At 36.6% G+C, this 18,195-nt stretch overlaps 1 protein-coding gene across 1 annotated transcript in view; it reads left to right on the top strand.

Moving 5' to 3' along the window:
- Positions 1 to 18,195, top strand: part of LOC136035225 (ADAMTS-like protein 5) — a 263,978-nt gene that overhangs the window by 152,176 nt on the left and 93,607 nt on the right. The window contains exon 5 of the mRNA XM_065716844.1: positions 10,653 to 10,887. The gene's annotated coding sequence lies outside the window, so the exon portion shown is untranslated. The remainder of the gene's footprint in view (positions 1 to 10,652; positions 10,888 to 18,195) is intronic.

The following is an 18,195-nucleotide window of genomic DNA, read 5'->3' as shown; positions in this document are numbered from 1 at the left end:
GTGTAGTAGGCAAATAAATAGGTGTGTTATTTGCTGGCGACAAGTCAAGTGGTTGCCACCGCTGGCCAGAAACGAAGTACGAAAAGAAGGATGTTATCTGTTTTATTTTTTGGCATGAATTTTCAAAGATGATTTTTTGCAATTTTTTCCTGGAGAGTGACCATGCAAGAAAGTATCTCATCAGCACCTTAAATTATTCATGGATCGTTTCGTGTGAACTTTATGAGAAATGGGCTTTCTTCGGAAGGACTTGTCATTTTGAATTGTGTTGGGCAGTTTCTGATCAGTAAGACTAAACTTAATGGAATGAGCTTAATTTGGAATGAGCTTAAAAAGCCAATTCTTTTAATGTGTTAACTATCATCAGATTCCATTTGTTAGAGTTTCGGTTACTAATGGCCGTGTCGCTCTTTATTGTGTTACCATGAACTATTTGATAAAATATTGTTCCTTTTGACATGAATATATAATGAGTCGGAGGTAATAGGCTTGTGACTGTCAGTGCGGTATTTCGACTTTTGTTGATAGAAGAGCATCGCCAAGTGCTGAAAACCATGTTGTGACCAAAATGGGCCCAGGATTGCACAAAGCCTCCATTCATACTGGAAGTCCCAGGGATATCTTGCTGTCCGGTTCTAAGCCGGTTTAAGTGCTTCGGTATAGACTTTAGAAGATATGTTGATCCCCATCCTGCACTGGTATCCGGGATCGTTGTTTTTCCTGAAGCCAAATAATTTCAATCATTTAAAGAGCATGGAAATTGGAAATTGGAATGTTGCGACGTTAAAAATGACTATCGTATCGACATTTTGACTGACGGATTCAGACGACTCGACCTGGACTTGTTAGGAGTTTCGGAAACTCATGTCTCAGGCGTAGGAAGCATGAAATTAGGTGATATAGAATTTGTTTACTTGGGCAGGAAGGATGGTGTACATAGACAGGGAGTAAGGCTCATGATGAATGAGGAAGCTGCTAAGTCTTGTTTAGGCTGGCAATGTGTTAAAAATAGAATACTAATTGCTCATTTTATGACAAAATTTCAGGGTATCAGTTATAGCAGTATATGCGCCTGTTGAACTGACTGACGGAGATACTAGTGACTCAGATGAATTTTACTTACAGTTACAGGAGCAAATAGACAGAGTCCCAGGTAGAAATATGGGGTTTTTACAAAGTGATTTCAACGCCCAGGTCGGTAGAAATAGGGATAGATGGTATCCTTGCCTAGGTAAATTTGAAAACGGTAAAATAGAAAACAGTAATGGTTACAGACCTTTGCAATTTCGTAGGCATAACAATCTAATTATAACCAATATGGTGTTTGGTCATAAAATGGCCCATAAGTCGACCTGGTACTCACATGATGGTAAGACAGCAAACCTTATAGATTATGTTATAGTAAAACGAAGACTGGCAGGATCAATACAAGCTACTAGGGTATATAGGAGTGCTATTATTGAGGTAAAAGTAAAGATCATCATCTAGCAGTGTCTAGGTTTAATTTAAAGCTGAAATTTCGGAAGGGTAACTACCTCCCGGGAAATTATGATGTTGGCAGACTCCAGGATGAGAATTTGAGACTAAACTTGATACTTAAAATTTGACAATGTGGAACATGGTTGGAATCATTTTAGAAAAAGAATTTGTGAAGTTGCTGATGGTGTCGTAGGGAAGAAAGTTAAGACTGCAGCTATGAATATAAGTGAAAAAGCTTTATGTTTAATAGAGAGGAGAAGGGATTTGTACAAAAATTATCTGAACGATAGATCTTATGAAAACAAATTGAATGTAAAGAAAATGGAGAAAGCATTAAAATATGAACTAAGGAGGATCTGGAAAGTGCAGCTAGGAGGCATAATAGTAAAATATTGTACAGGTATGTTAATAAATTGAGAGGGAGTAATCAATCCGGAAATGTCCCAGTTAAAGATAGGAATGGGGCCAGAATTAGTGACAAGGAAAGAGTTAAAGAGAAATGTGCGGAACATTTTGAGAATGTGTCAAACCGAGATACAGTTGCACGAAAAGATATAGAGGAAAATAAAAAAGTTTGTGATATCTTGAATGTGAAACAAGATTTGTTTTGTGAGGAAGAATTAGTGACAGTAAAAATTATAAGGCTCCAGGTGCTGATAGTGTGGTAAATGATTTTATTAAATATGGTTGCTCCGAGGTTAGAAATAAGCTATTGAAGTATACGAGAACAATGCTGCTGCGGTTAGGGTAGGAAATGAGGTTAGCAGCTGGTTTTGTATTAAATCAGGAGTTAGGCAGGGTTTTGTTCTATCCCCTTTATATGGATCATTTCGATGGAGTTTGATTTAAGGAGCACAGGAAAGGCAAAGGAAGACCACGGAATCAAATGGGGAGGAAAAACTCTCCTGGACTTAGATTATGCTAGTAATCTATGTATCCTAGATGAATGTGTGAGCAAAATGAATTAACTTTTAGTGGTTTTGCGAGTTCAGGCTGCTAGAATAGGTTTGAAAATTAATGTTAAAAAGACTAAGTCACTAAGGGTAAGAATAAGGGAAGATGAAAAGGTGTCGTTGGGGAAAAGATTGATCAGGTGGGCAGCTTTACCTACCTTGGTAGTATTATTTATAAAGAGGATGGGAGCAGTGAAGATGTTAATAAGTAGAATAGGCTCAGTGTGTTTTTTCACAATTAAAAACGTTTGGAAGAATAAGAAGATAAGTCTGCAAACCAGGATTAGAATATTAGAAGGTATGGTGATGACAGTGGTCAAAAATGGCTCTGAAGCATAGGCGCTCCAAAAGGCGGATAAAGATTTATTAGATGTTTTCCAGGGAAATTGCCTAAGGATTGTTCAGGGTACCCGGCTGACTGATCGTATTTCGACCAGTAGCCTGTACGAAAAGCGTGGTTCAATCCCGCTTTCTAGGGCTATAATGAAAGAAAGGTTGAGATGGTTGGGGCACGATCTGTGGATGAACGATGACAGATTGTCCTTTTTGGCCAACTGTCTAGGGCTAAACATAAAGCAGGTCATCCTCGTCTAGGGTGGGAGGATGCCATAAAGAAAGATTTAAAGGAAATGAGAACTTCTTGGGAGGGTGTAAAGACGGAAGCTCTGAATAGATTGGGATGGAGGAAGAGTGTGTGTAGCTGTGTCAGCCTCATGCAGCGTGGTGTTGCGGTGAGTTGTTAGTAGTAGTAGCAGTAATAATATCGATATAATAGCTGAAAAAATTTATTAATAGTTACTAAAATTAATAAAACTGATTAATAGCAGCTTACTAATAATATTTAATTGTATAATATAATAATTAAACTTTATTGATATAGATATAAGTATTTATCGAGTATTTATTTATTCATTTTTATTCAGTTATTCATGAAGTTATAATACGAAATAGCATAGTTATTTAATCAGATTACGTATGGAATAACATATTTTCTATGTTAAATGCAAAATCCATTTAAGTTAGTTAAATGAATTTTATTTAAATAAAGTAGTAGCTAATAGTTAGTTAGTAATAAGATATAATAGCTTTAACTTTATTTATAGAGTTATAAGTATCTATTTATTTATTTTTATTGAGTTATTCATGTAACTATATTTCTAAATAGTATCATTATTTTATCAGATTACGGATGAAATTACGCTGTTTCTGTGTTAGACCCAAAAATAGTTTAATTTAATTAAAGTAGAGCAAAAATATAAATAGTAATTTTCTTATTTTTTTACTTACTCAGTTGTTCATAACTTTTATTTTTGCAAGGGCCGTTTGAAGGCTTGTCATTTTGTACTCCTGCTTATTTTTTACTGTTATTTGCTGGATTTTTTTCGAAGTTTATACTTTTTATTATTGCTAGAAATGAAAATGGCTTGCTGGAGGTATTTATCGAATTTTTTTTTTCTTTCACCGTTACCATTTAGCAGGGATAAAATTGTGTTAGTTTTTCCTTGTAATTTACTTACTTGTACTATTTTGTTACACCCAATTTTTTTTTTTGTCCGGGCTATTAGATAGGGTAAATTTGGCTGTTCTTATCTAATGGTTCAAAAAAAGAGAGAAACAAAAATTTTAGAGGGAAGAGGGGAAACAAAACTAAATTTTAAAACAAGGCACTTACTTTAATGTTCATACTCGTCCACATGAAAGAACTAATAAATTTTTTTATCAGATTATTTTGGCTACTCTACAATAATTTGGCTATTTTAAAGGTACTACTTCCATTTTCTCACAGACTGCAAATTTGTGAAAAGTTGCGTTTCTACAAATTCTGATAGTGTTTTTTTTTGCAACGTACAGGAATCACTCACATCTGAATATTACATCGAGAAAAGACGTTTGGCAAACTATAGTCATGTCAAAAGTGAAAAAAAACACGATTTAAGTGATCGATGTTAGATCGATATAGTATTTATATTGATCAGCAGAGTTGAGATGAAATCACCAAGGGGCTTACTACTTTCAAAATGCGTGTAAAACAGGTTGTGCGCACCACACTTGGTAGAGATGTGCCCCTTTTGGTGCAAAGTACCCAGGCCATGGTATGAAGATGTGCCACACATTGCGTAACGCTTTGAGATGTACACCAGTAGGTAGAGTGAGCACCTTTCCGAAAATTAACTCGTAATATGCATGTAAAATTTGAATTTGAATAAAACTCGATTTTTATTGCACAACTGAACGTTACTCCACTGTTATTTCATATATGTATCGAATATTAGAGAAAAGCGCTAATTGTTATTATAAATGGTAAATGGTTAATTGTTGTTAATTCATGGTTTTTGTTTGATATGAGCATAATTGGCAGCTTACTAATAATATTTAATTATATAATATAATAGTCATAGGGAACACCTGCAGCCAGCAGATGCGTGTTACGTCATAGTGAATGTTTTGTTGTGCAAATATTACGTAATAGGACGTTTTAGAGTCCATTAGTCAAGCGGGGGGATTTATTAAGATGTCTTTCTACAAATTTTTTTCAAGACGTTTCAAGACATTTCAAGACGTTTCTAAGACATTTTTCAAGACGTTTTAATACATCTCAAGCTGTTGTCTAATAAAATATTTCTTCAAAGCGTTTTTCTCCATGATTTCTTTAGCTCTTATGTAATAGGGGAATGTTTACGAATGTTTACTTAGGATGACACATTCACACGTGACTTGTTTCTTCAGGCTCCGTGTGAGATCCCCGCTTATAATTGAGGAGGACACACGCGTAGGTGTAATGTAATTGACAATATACACGCCTGGATACATATTATTTTAAGATATTTTTTCTTCAGGATTTCTTTTTCTTTAAAGGCTTTTTTTTCATTTTGAGATTTGATTTTTCTGTCAGTACATTTTTCTCAAGGAACTTTTATTCTAATGATTTTGGCCCCATTTCAATCCGAAAGGGTATTTCCATCCAATGGAATGTAGTGTTAACCAGATGGACTAAGAAAGCCTTTCTAATATTTTGATTTGGGAAATAGACTCTACGAAATAACCAATTCCACGCACGGAGGAATTCCTATGTCCCGCTTAATAGAATCATTAAATGGATTGCATCTTTCCAGCCCTTTTCACATGAGAGCGCAGAAACATCCCAATACTATTGATTTTTGCACCATTAAATGCACCCGCCTATTACAGTGCTATTAATTTTCTAATGTGACCTAGACGGGTTAAGTTAGGTATTGAATCAATGAAATGTTACATAGCATTGGCTTTAGATATTTCATTGCATAAACTGTTGCACATTGAAGATTCGTCCTGGAACAAGAAATCTGATAAGACAAAGACTTTATATTGTAAGTAAAAGTTTTATTAATAGGCAAAACATTATAAAATCTTGAAATCACAGAAAGAGCAGTCAAAACGCAACAAACGGAATTTAACGAGAGAAAGCTTATAGAGGATAAAATATAAGCAAAAATAACCATAAAATCATGGAAAAACCAGTTACAACTCAACAAATGGAAAAACGACACATAGAAAAATCTGATATAGGATAAAATATAAGCAAAAACAAACGTGAATTAACGAAAGCCAGGGGTTCTAGCAACCAATTCCAGAGGGGGGGTTGTTATTTGAGATACATTTAAGCCGTATTAAGAGGCATTTCTGAGAGTTTTTAATGGAAATGCCACGTTTCATTGAGCCAAGACTATGCGTATTTCACGCCAACCAGACAATATGAGGCTGACCCCCCCCCTCTAGTGATCAATTCCATTGGGGGTCCCTAACATCCAGTTCCACCGGGAGCCTAGAAACCAATTCCGACGGGACCCTAGTGAGTAATTCCAGTGGGGTCCCTAACATTCAATTCCAACGGGGGCCCCCTAGCAATCAATTCCAGGGGGATGGTTTGTTATTAGAGATAAATTTAAAACGAATTAAGAGTTATTTCTGAGAGATATTAATGGAAGTGCTACATTTCTTTGAGCCATGGCTTTGCATATTCACGCCACCTGACAGTAGATGGTTAGCCTACCTTAAAAAGAAAGTCCAGAGGGGGACGGTTGTTATTAGAGATAAATGTAAACCATATTAAAAATTATTTTCTGAGAGTTCTTAATGAAAAAGTCTCACTTCTTTGACGGGATGTTAGAATTTTAGCTGACAAATTCTTTTAGCACCCCCACCTTAACTTTAATCTGCACAACATGTTAGTCCATGCAATTCACGTCACCGTGTCACACTATGGATGGCACACGGCACCCTCTATTACCCCTCAACGTGATGGCCTTCATGGCAATTCATGTCACCGTGACATTATGTGGCTGCCCTGTGACAACCCTATGATACGTATTATCATTCCTAAGACATTTTTCAGATATTTTCTTAATAAAATTATGCTTAGAGTCCATTGATTCATGTTTTAGCCAGCCAAACCACAACCTGCTGCCCTCCACGGTGATTCACGCCACCTTGTCAATGTGTGGGTGGCTCGTGGTATCCCTTTGATGCACATTATCATTCCTAAGACATTTTCCAAATATGTTCTTGTTAAAAATCATGCCTTCAATCTATTGGTTCGTGTTTTCGAAAGACAACCCTCCGTGATATACCATTTCATCTCAAGCCATCGGGCGACGCTATGACTGACCCTCTGGCATCCCATCATCATTCTAAGACATTTTTTCAAATGTATTTCTTTTTAATCAAGGGATATCCAATTCCGGTTCCCCCGCTTCCGACCTTCGGTTACAAGGTTTCCATCTTCGATTCCGCTGGTTTCCACACCTGTCCAACCGATTCCAAATCTGACTATGGTTGCGTCAGTGCCAATTCCCCTAATTCCATCCCCCAATTCCACAATTCCGATTCCGCCAATTCTGCTCCAAGTTCTGTCAATTACAAGTTTTTTATGTGACTGCCTCCCTGGTAATCTATGGCTGGCCATTGACAACGTTGTGTTGCAACTTGTTGTGTTTTTGACGATGTGTTTTTGTTCGTGGAACTTGCTGCGTGCTGATTTTTTGTTCGTGAAACTTTTGCATGTTCATTTTTCTCTTCGTGAAACTTGTACACTGATTTTTCTCCTCGTGAAACTGATTTTGAACATGGAACCTCTTGCGTGCTGATTTTTGTTCGTTATATTTTTCGATTGCTTATTTATGTTCGTGGAACTTGCTGCATGTTGATTTCTCTCTTTGCGAAACTTGTACATTGATTTTTCGTCTCGTTAAACAGACTTTGTTAATGGAATTGCTTGCTGATTTTTGTTCATGGAACTTGTTGCGTACTGGTTTTGTTCGTGAAACTCGTTGCATTACGATTTTTCTCTTCGTGGAACTTGTACATTGATTTTTCTCCTCTTAAAATGGACTGTGAACATGGAACTTTTTGTACTGACTTTTGTTTGTTGAACTTGTTGCGTAGTGATTTATGTTCGTGAAACTTGTTGCATGTTGATCTTTTCTTTGTGAAACTTGTACCTTGATTTTCTCCTCGTGAAACTGATAATAGTCATGGAACTTGTTGCGTGCTGATTTATTGTTCGTGGAGCTTGCTGCGTGCTGATTTTTCATTCATGAAACTTATTTTTGTAACTCGTTGCGTGCTGATTTTTGTTCATGAATTTAATGCATGTTGATTTTTCTCTTCATGGAACTTATACATTGATTTTCCTCCTCGTGAAACTGATTTTGTTGATGGGACTTCTTTGCATGCTGATTTTGTTCTTGGAACTTGTTGGGCGTTTATTTTAATTCGTGAAACTTGTTGCATGTTGATTTTTCTCTTTGTGAAACTTGTACATTGGTTTTTCTCCTCGTGAAACTCATTTTGGTCATGGAGCTTGCTGCGTGTCAATTTTTTTCCTGGAACTTGTTGCGTGCTTATTTATGTCTGTGATACTTTTTCCATTTTGATTTTTTCTCTTCGTGAAACTGTATTGTTGTTGAAACTTTTTTTGTGCTGGTTTTTGTTCGTGAAGCTTGTTGCCTGCTAATTTTTGTTCGCGAAGCTTGTTACATGGTGATTTATCGCTTCGTGCAACTTGTAAATTGATTTTTTCTCATCGTGAAACTAATTTTGGAGATGGGACTTGTTACGTGCCATTTTTTCGTGAAGCTTGTTGCGTGCTAATCTTTCTTTGTCACTATTGTTGCATGCTGTTTTTTCTCTTCGTAAAACTTATACTCGCGAAACTTATTTTGTTTATGGAACTTGTTGTGTGCTGAATTATTTGCCCGTGGATCTTGGTGTGTGCTGATTTTGGTTCGTCAAACTTGCTGCATGTTGATTTTTCTCTTCGTAAAATTTGTATATTGATTTTTCTCCTCGTGAAACTGATTTTGTTCATGAAACTTGTTGCGTGCTCATTTCTGTTTCGTAAAACTTGCTACATGCTTATTTTTGTTAGTGAAACTTGTTGCCTGTTGATTTTTCTCTTTGTGAAACTTCTACGTTGAATTTTATCCTTGTTAAATTGATTTCGTTCATGGAACTTGTTGCCTGCCGATTTTTGTTCGTGGAAGTAGTTGCGTGCTGATTTTTGTTCGTGACACTTGTTGCATGTTGATTTTTCTCTTCGTGTAACTTTTATATTGGTTTTCTCCTTTGTGAGACTGATTTCGCTCATGGAACTCGTTGCGTACTGAATTGTATTCGTAAAACTTGTTGAATGTTGGTTTTTCTCTTCGTGAAACTTGTACATTGATTCTTCTCCTTGTGAAACTGATTTGATTGATGGAACTTTTTTGCGTGCAGATTTTTGTTCGCGGAACTTGTTGTGTGCTGATTTTTGTTCGTGTAACTTGTTGCATGTTGATTTTTCCCTTCGTGAAACTGATTTTGCTCATGGAACTTGCTGCCTGCCTGTTTTGTTCGTGGCACTTGTTTGCGTGCTGATTTTTTTTCGTGACAAGTGTTGCATTTTGATCTTTCTCTTTGTGCAACCTTTACGTTGATTTTTCTCCTTGTAAAACTGATTTTGTTCATGGTGACAAAACTGATTTGTCAACTCGTTGCGTGCTGATTTTTGTTCGTGATTTTTTTTTGTTGTGGTCTGATTTTAGATCTTGAAACTGGTTGCATTTTGATGTTGCAGGTATAGGGATGTTGTGGAATCCAGGTATAGGAATGTCGTGGAATCCAGAGATAGGGACGCTGTGGAATCCTCGGTGCTGTCAATACTAGTGACTGCCCCCTTACGATGCGCCTGATTATTGATATTAGTGGCAGCGTAGTGTTACCCTTTTTAATTCAAAACAATACCTGAAATTTTATTTTAATCTTCGTTAAGCCAAAAAATCTTTCTACTTAAGCCTTGTAGGTGTGAAGTTTACCCTGTTACTGTGGCTATTAGAAACTATCTTGAAACGTCTTGAAGAAAAATGTCTCAAAAAATTACGTGAAATGTCTTGAAGCGTCTTGAAGAAAAATGTAATAAAATTCCCCGTTTGACTAGTGAACTCTAACAAGTCCTATTACGTAACATTTGCAAAGGTATACATTCCCTATGACGTAAAATGCATCTGCCTCTCTTAGAAAACATTCCCAATTACATAACTAACGTATGGATCGCTTAGAAAACATTTCCCTATGACATAACATACACCTGCTTGCTGCTGAGGAATCCAGGGTTTGGGATTTTGTGGATTCTAAGGATAAGAATGTTGTTGAAGTTCCAGGGATTGTTCCAGGGATAGGGATTTTGTGAAATCTGGGTATAGGGATGTCGTGGAATCCAGAGACAGGGATGTTGTGGAATCCAGATTGCTGTTACTACTAGCGACCGCCCCATACGATTTGCCTGATTATTGATATTAATGACTGCGTATTGTTTACCATATTTTATTCCAAACCATGTTTAATTCAAAATAATACCTAAAACTATATTTTAATCTTTGTTAGGCTAAAAAGCCGTTCAACTTAAGCCTTTTCATTCCATTTCTTTGGCTTGATATGTGAGCTTGACTGAATATTAACGAAATTTCCGCCAGAGAATCAATTATTACCATAATTATTTACTTTAGCCTGCTCTCTACTAGGCAGCCATCACCGTAACGGTAACGCTGTGAAATGGTTGTATGAAATTATAAATTTAATAATTCTTTTTGGGTAATGCTAGTATGAACTATCAATATGTCATTAAGACATTATCCATAATGTCAAATTGACATAATTAATGTCAAGCTGTCACTCTTTACTAGGAAATCACTCTTGCAACTGTAGCGATATTAAATGGTTGTGCGAAAATAAAGCTTCAATTATTATTTTAGGGTAACTCTAGGATCAGGAATCAGGACAAGCTATCAGAAATGTACTGGAGATGCTGTTGAATACAAGTCCTGCTCTGTTCAACCATGCGCTGTTTTGGTTGATAATTTCAAAGGAAACCAATGTGCTGCTTACAATGGCAGAAAAATAGGCGGAATTACCGTTGCAAAGTGGATTCCTTATACTGGAGGTAATTTTTTCCCTTATAATGTTCGAGGTATATTATAATCACACTTGTTGACAAGAAAAAAAAATACAAAAATCTGCTGCGCCAATGCTGGATCCCATACCCTATTAGGTGAGTTGGGCTATTCTGCAGCTTCCGAACTTAATTTGGAGGATAACTTGGAAGAGATTTAAGCTCGGGACAGCAGGTTCTTCGCCTGAAGAGAAATAGCTCAGGATCCAATCCTATCCAGAGCTGCTAATTTGGGAAAGAAGGACAGAAGGAGGAGTCCCCTTAGATTTTTAAAAATTACGTTTTTTGGTACTTTATTTGGAAAGAAAAGAACTGAATCCTCCAAATACATTTTTCTTTTATCTTTATTTGCGAAAATGAACGATATTCTTTTTCCCTCCCCTAGATTTTCACTGAATTGACGACCCTGGTTCCAGCTGCGGCAATACCGATGCAATAACCTTTGCAATCAAGAAGCGTCGTCAATCTATAGATGAGATTAAATAAAAAAAAACAAGTTTTTTCAACTGAAAGTAAGGAGTGACATCAAAACTTAAAACGCACAGAAATTACTTCGTATATGAAAGAGGCTGCTTCCTCATCAACGCCCCGCTCTTTACGCTAAAGTTTGACTCTTTCTCTCAATTCTTCTTTCTAAAACAGTAAAAAACTTTAGCGTAAAGAGCGGGGCGTTGATGAGGAAGCAGCCTCTTTCATATACGAAGTAATTTCTGTGCGTTTTAAGTTTTGATGTCACTCCTTACTTTCAGTTGAAAAAACTTGTTTTTTTTTATTTAATTTCTGAACGTTTTTGAATCAATGCATGTTTTGATTTTGGCTCTCCGCAGAGGAATGATCAAAACGAAATTTGCATATTTTTTTTTTTTTCCCTCAATGGCTTTCTCATAAATTGATCGAATGATTTTGAGAAAAAAATAGCGGGGGACGAAGCCTAGTTGCCCCCCGATTTTTTGGTTAATTAAAAAGGCAACTAGAACTTTTAATTTTTTACGAATCTTTTTATTGGTAAAAGATTTACGTAACTTATAAATTAGCTTACGTAAAGAACTTTTGTATTCTCATGTTTTTATTACATATATGAGGGGATTCGCCCCATCGTCAGTACCTCGCTCTTTACACTAAAGCTTAAATTTTATCCCAATTCATTAAGAATGACCCCCTGAATCACAAAAGCCGTAGAATAAGTAGTTGAAATTACCGAAAATACTTTAGCGTAAAGAGCGAGGTATTAGAAGGAGGTGAGCCCCTCGTATGGGTAATAATTTCTGTTTGTTTTAAGTTTTATTGCTGTTCCTTACTTCCAGCTGAAAAAGCTTTTTCACTTTTATTTTTTAATTGTTTTTTTTTTTAATAATGCTAGTAAATCCTGCTCTCCCTTCATGGAAATTTTCTTCTCCCATTACAAATTCTCGAAGGAAAGTTCCCCCAGCATATCCACCTCTTCTCAACCCCTCCCCCAAACCAAAACAATCCTCCTGAAAATGCCTGTATACTTCCCAATAACCATTACTATATGTAAGCACAGGTCAAAGTTTGTAACTTGTTGCCCCTCCCACGGGGACTGTGGGGGAGTAAGTCGTCCCCAAAGACATAGTTATAAGGTTTTTCGACTACGCTGAATAAAATGGCTATCTCAGAATTTTGATCCGTTGACTTTGGGGAAATAATTAGCGTGGGAGGGGGCCTAGGTGCCCTCCAATTTTTTTGGTCACTTAAAAAGGGCACTAGAACTTTTCATTTCCGTTAGAATGAGCCCTCTTGCAACATTCTAGGACAACTGGGTCGATACGATCAGCCCTGGGAAAAAAAACAAAAAAAAAACAAAAAAACAAATAAACACGCATCCGTGATCTGCCTTCTGGCAAAAAATGCAAAATTCCACATTTTTGTAGATAGGAGCTCGAAACTTCTACAGTAGGGTTCTCTGATACGCTGAATCTGATGGTGTGATTTTCGTTAAGATTCTATGACTTTTAGGGGGCGTTTCCCCCTATTTTCTAAAATAACGCAAATTTTCTCAGGCTCGTAACTTTTGATGGGTAAGACTAAACTTGATGAAACTTATATATTTAAAACCAGCATTAAAATGCGGTTCTTTTGATGTAGCTATTGGTATCAAAATTCCATTTTTAGAGTTTTGGTTACTATTGAGCCGGGTCGCTCCTTACTACAGTTCGTTACCACGAACTGTTTGATGGAGTAACAATTTTACATTCTTCATGCTGAATTTTATAAAAGACAAAGCATCATATTAGTTGCAAATACTGGGGAACAAATCACCGTGCTATTGGCTATCCAGACCAAGCTCTTGCCATTTTAGTGTGTCGCTTCACCGTCGGTCAACAGTACCAGGAGGCCCAGTTTCGCTCGGTGAAATGAAAGATAGTTTTTTATGTTTTTACCAAAACAACTTTAATAATTTTTTTATCTTATTCGGCTGAGACAATTCTTCGATACTGACGAGATAGGCTAAACGTCGTCGCTGTCCCTATAAAAAATTATACAAGTTTCACCAGAAACGTTCAGGGCTTCTTTCTGCACAATGTGCGAAATTCATTTTCAGGTGATAACAGAACTGTAAAGCTATTTTGTTGTTTTATGCGGTAATTTTACACTGGCTGCGCCAGGGATCGAACCCGTGCTTCTTGGACGAAAAATTCTCAAACCAGCGTGCCAACCACTTAGCCAGGACGGCTACTGTATGATAGAATATATAAAATTATAAACGCAGCCTAAATTTTGTCGGCGAAAAATTTTAATCTTGAATATAGGATATGACAAGACCTGATATTAAATGCGAATTAAAACGCCTTTTTCGATTACCCTGGTAGAGGTCAGATCAAAAGTGAACGCGTCATGCATTTCATTTTCCAACATTACAATAGGGTAAGATGCAAATATGCCCCACCCCGATTTGCCAAGCTAACAAAGCTAACCTTTGCCATTGAAACAATTAGTTAAAGTCGGCACCTTCCTCATTCTTAGTATTCTTTTGAAAATCGAATTTGATGATTAATGGGCGCATAGAAGGTTTGACAAATGGAAAAAAAGAACGTTGTTTGGAATTAGATAAAGATTTCAAGGTTTTAGGAAAACATTTTGGGATTCAAAATATCGGTGTTTCTAGGTTCAACCTCGTATTCATTGGCGCAAGTGGGTATGCCACATTGAAAAAAAAATAGAAAAAATATAAATATTTCCATGGGCTTTTATTTAGGCATTTTTTAAAAGACGGACACATTCGCAGGGGAGGGGTACATTAGGTTTAGTTTTCCCAAGAAAGTCCCTCAGTTCCATATCAATTGCTTGTTTTGGTGTTTTTTAACCCCTCCCCATTTTTGAAAAGGATTATTCCGCTGGGTGCACCTACGTAAAGACCACCCATCAATCTAATCATAACAGTGTTTAATCGAAATTTTCAATTTCTGCCCCTTTTTGCATTCTAAACGAAATACACAGAGAAATATCCGCACGCTCGGCGTTGACACGTATTCATTGCACATAATTTATTTCGAATAGGTGGAACACAAATGGCTAAAACAATTCTTGAAAAGCGAATTCCATAAACAAATAACTAATTATGAAAGATATCAAAGGCGGCGCAATAGCGCTGCCTAAGTAAAGAGCGATGTGGGCAAAATGTATTTTTTGTTTGTTTCCTTTTTTTGTATTTTTTTAGACCAGGGTACTTCGTATAGGAGTTGTCGTAGAAGCTTCGAAAAGGGCTCATTTGATTGGAAATTGAGAGTTCTAGTGCACTTTTTAATAGTCAGGAGCGCTTGGAGGGCCACCAGTGCCCCCATGCCCATCATTTTCCAAATACATCCAGTCAAAATTTGGATAGCCATTTTGTTCAACGTTGTTGAAAGTTCCAATGATTATGTCTGTGAGGATGACAACCCCCCACAGCCCTCAAGGCAGTTATGCAGGTAAGTTATGCCCCGGGGGTATACAAGGATTTATGAAAAGCATGGTCAAATAAACTTTTGAGAGGGCCCATTGGATTGGAAATCAGAAGTTCCAGTGGTTTTTTAAGTCAACTACCCTCCCCTCGCGTACTATTTTTCCCAAATACATCTGATGGAAATTTTGGAATAGCCTCTTGTTCGAAAACAGTCCAAAGATACCACAACAAGGTCTTTCAGGTTGACAGACTCCCCCCAGAATCTGGGGACAAGGGCTGTAAGCTTTGCCCCGAGGACTTATAAGCCTTTTAGGGAAAGGGTGGTTTTGTGAACTTTAGAGGAGGCTTATTTGATTGGAAATTTAAAATTCTAGTTCCTTTTTAGAGTTAAAGGTGATGGAAGGCAACTAGCCCCCATCCCCATCCCTGGCACCCTCTTTTCCACAAACGGATCCGATCGAATTTGTGAGATGGCCGTTTTGCTTACGATAGTCCAAAAAGCATGTAACAATGACTTCAGGGTGGATTCCAGAGATCAGGGGCAAGGGCACTGAAAAAAAGTGGATTGTCAGTTTAATACACACATACAGATATTTGTTTCTAAAAATTTCAATAATTTTTCATTTATTAAAGCAAAAAAAGTGAAATCATTTAAAATATATTTTGTATTCAGTAAAGTACAAATTATGTTCTAGTCTTGAGAAGTATGGGGGTGATCAGCCCTACTCATGTAGATTTTTGTCGTTTTGAGTTTGACTCGGTTATTTATTGTAATTTCTGTTCGTTTTGATGTGTTTCATTTTTTGTTAATCCTGATTTGTGGTAGTTTTACGCTTGGAATATCATTTGACTTTATACAATTTTGACTTAATGGAGCTCTTTACTCTTCTTTGAAAATCTTGTTCTCTTGAAAAAGTTTCTTAAATTAATCACAAATAAGATCTGGACTTCAGAGCGAAACGGATTTTAACGTCCTTTCTCCTGTACATGCACTAGGTCAAGTCCTAAGTATTTGCAGTAACAAGCTACATGATTTTGAATAGTAAAACCTACACAAGATATTCAAATGAAAACTTCTGAAATTAATTTATTAATGAAGCATCATTTTAAAAGTTTTTGTTTCTAAACGACTTATAATCAATTAAAAAAACATCATCGTATTGATAAATTCAAAACTAGGACTGTTTCTTTAATAGGCTATTTTTTTTATCTTGGCTCTCACCCGCTTTAGTGATGAGTTTAGGTCCTATTAGCAATCTTGGAAGACGGAGGTGTGGGGTTGAAGGGCTGACACTATGAAGTTAGAAGTATTAGGAGGTGTCTTGCCCATGCTTGTTGAAAGAAAAGATTAAAATGTTCAGTTTTCACTATAATGTTGGCTTTGTAATTTCCAGTTTAATTTTTAACAAACAAAATAAGTTCGAGAATCTTTCAAAACGAAGATAATGGAGAACGGGAAAGAGAGTAAGATAGATGAGAAAGGAAAAGAGAGAATGAGACAGATTAGAAAGTTTCCCTTTATTATTTTTTTTATTTTCATTTATTTTATAATGAAGTTATTTTTGTTTCTTAATTTCCACTTTATCGTCCAGCAAACATTGAAGAAGCTGAAGAAGCAGGACTTTTACTTCAAAACATTTATTGTTTGCTCGGTTAAAATATTCTATTTTATTTTTTTATTGTTTAAAAAATTCATATTATTTAAAATGTTCAAATAAACATTTGTTTATTTGTTTATTCCTCCCCTTGTTGGTAAAATATCCTGTCCTCTGTGTCTGTATATTAGATATGGATGTTACCGTGAATGCTCGAAATCTGGCTAATATCGAATGACATCGGGTTAATTTCGGACATCCGCCAGTGAATGTCCGAAATTCATTTTTATCTGCTTGGATCCAATTAGCTTTGCAAGTAAGATTTTTCAGTCTTATGCAAGTTATGATGGTAAAAGTTGAAGTTAGGCTATGTTAGTTTAGGCAAGGTAAGGTTAAATTTGGTTATAAATATCAGAAATGTGTTAAAAACCTAACCTAACCTAAGCTAACCAAACCTAATCTAACCTAACCTGTCATCATCAATCCTTGAATTAAACTGAAAAAGTTGACTGGCAACGCTGACTAAATTCAAGCAGAAAAAAGGTATTTTGGGTATTCACCGGTGAATGTCGACATTCACCAATTTTGGACATTCACGGTAACATGGACACTAAGAAAAAGATCTGGACCTTAGTAGGGTGGGGGACTCAGTTTCTTTACAGGCTATACATGTGTTTGTGCCTTGGACTCTTAGAATGCACAAACACTGACCGAGAGAATGGTCCTTCGCTCTATTTTGTTTGCAAAAATACTGCTGTTTGTTCTGAGCTATCAAGAAGCATCGTTTACAGTCGGAAAAAAGACTGTTAGTATCTTTGTTTAAATTACTAATTTCTGAAAATTACTGCTTACGGAAGCTGTTCCCTGATTTTTATAGCTTTTTTCGTGGTGATTTGTTCCATGAAGCATAGATCCGAAAGAGTCTCTACGCTTCATTAGATTTGTTCTGCTGCGTTTCTCGAGATGGGACGAGGAAATCAAATTGAAAAAGTCATTTCTTATCACTGATTAGCTAGGCTTTGAATCAGCCATGTGGATATTCTTTTTCTCTGATTAGATCGGACATTTATTGCCAGCATGCGTTTTAAACAGCAATAAAGTAGGTGGATGCAGATAACTTTTTAAGGTGTCTACAAGGACTATTAGTCACCCAAGTCTACAATATAAATACATGCAGTAATATAATTGTGTCTTAAAAAATGGACACAGTAACTTTAGTGTCATCGAAGGAATTAGTTGCAGTTGGAAGTATTGGTTGGGATTTTGATCGGAAAAATTTGGCCTGTGCAATTCATTATTGCGTATGCGCGAAGGCAGAGTCAGAGGAAGTGCTCGGTCTCGGTCAGCAGTCTGTACGTTTCAAAATCTTTCAATAGCCAAGATAGGTGCTTGCCTGTATGTATTGATACTGTGCCTTAGTCATTCGAAAGAAGAAAGGATACGGCACTTGACTCTATAGTCCAAACCGGCGGTGCTGATCTCCGGTTTCATGACCCTTCAGCTAGGAATTCCAATCGAAGACCAGCCAATCTGTGCTGTCGCACACCTTTCCTGCTTCTCTAATTTAATTAATCCATAATTTGGCACAAGCGAAGGAAAAGTTTGACTTGGAAAAAAAAAACTTCTTGAGATTCTCCCCAACACCTACTATTTTCGGCACAATTCCTATTTTACGAAGCTCTGTCTCCTTCCTAAATGTATTAAGGTAAAAAAAAAGGCAAATAATGCGGCACCAGACTCTATGGTTTCAACTGGCGGTGCTGATTTCCGTTTTATGGCCCTTCATTCAGAAAGTGCAAT

Source organism: Artemia franciscana, chromosome 14, assembly GCF_032884065.1.
Source record: "Artemia franciscana chromosome 14, ASM3288406v1, whole genome shotgun sequence".
Lineage (NCBI taxonomy): Eukaryota > Metazoa > Arthropoda > Branchiopoda > Anostraca > Artemiidae > Artemia > Artemia franciscana.
Note: the sequence above shows the minus strand (reverse complement) of the source record. Positions and strands in the feature narration are given on the sequence as shown.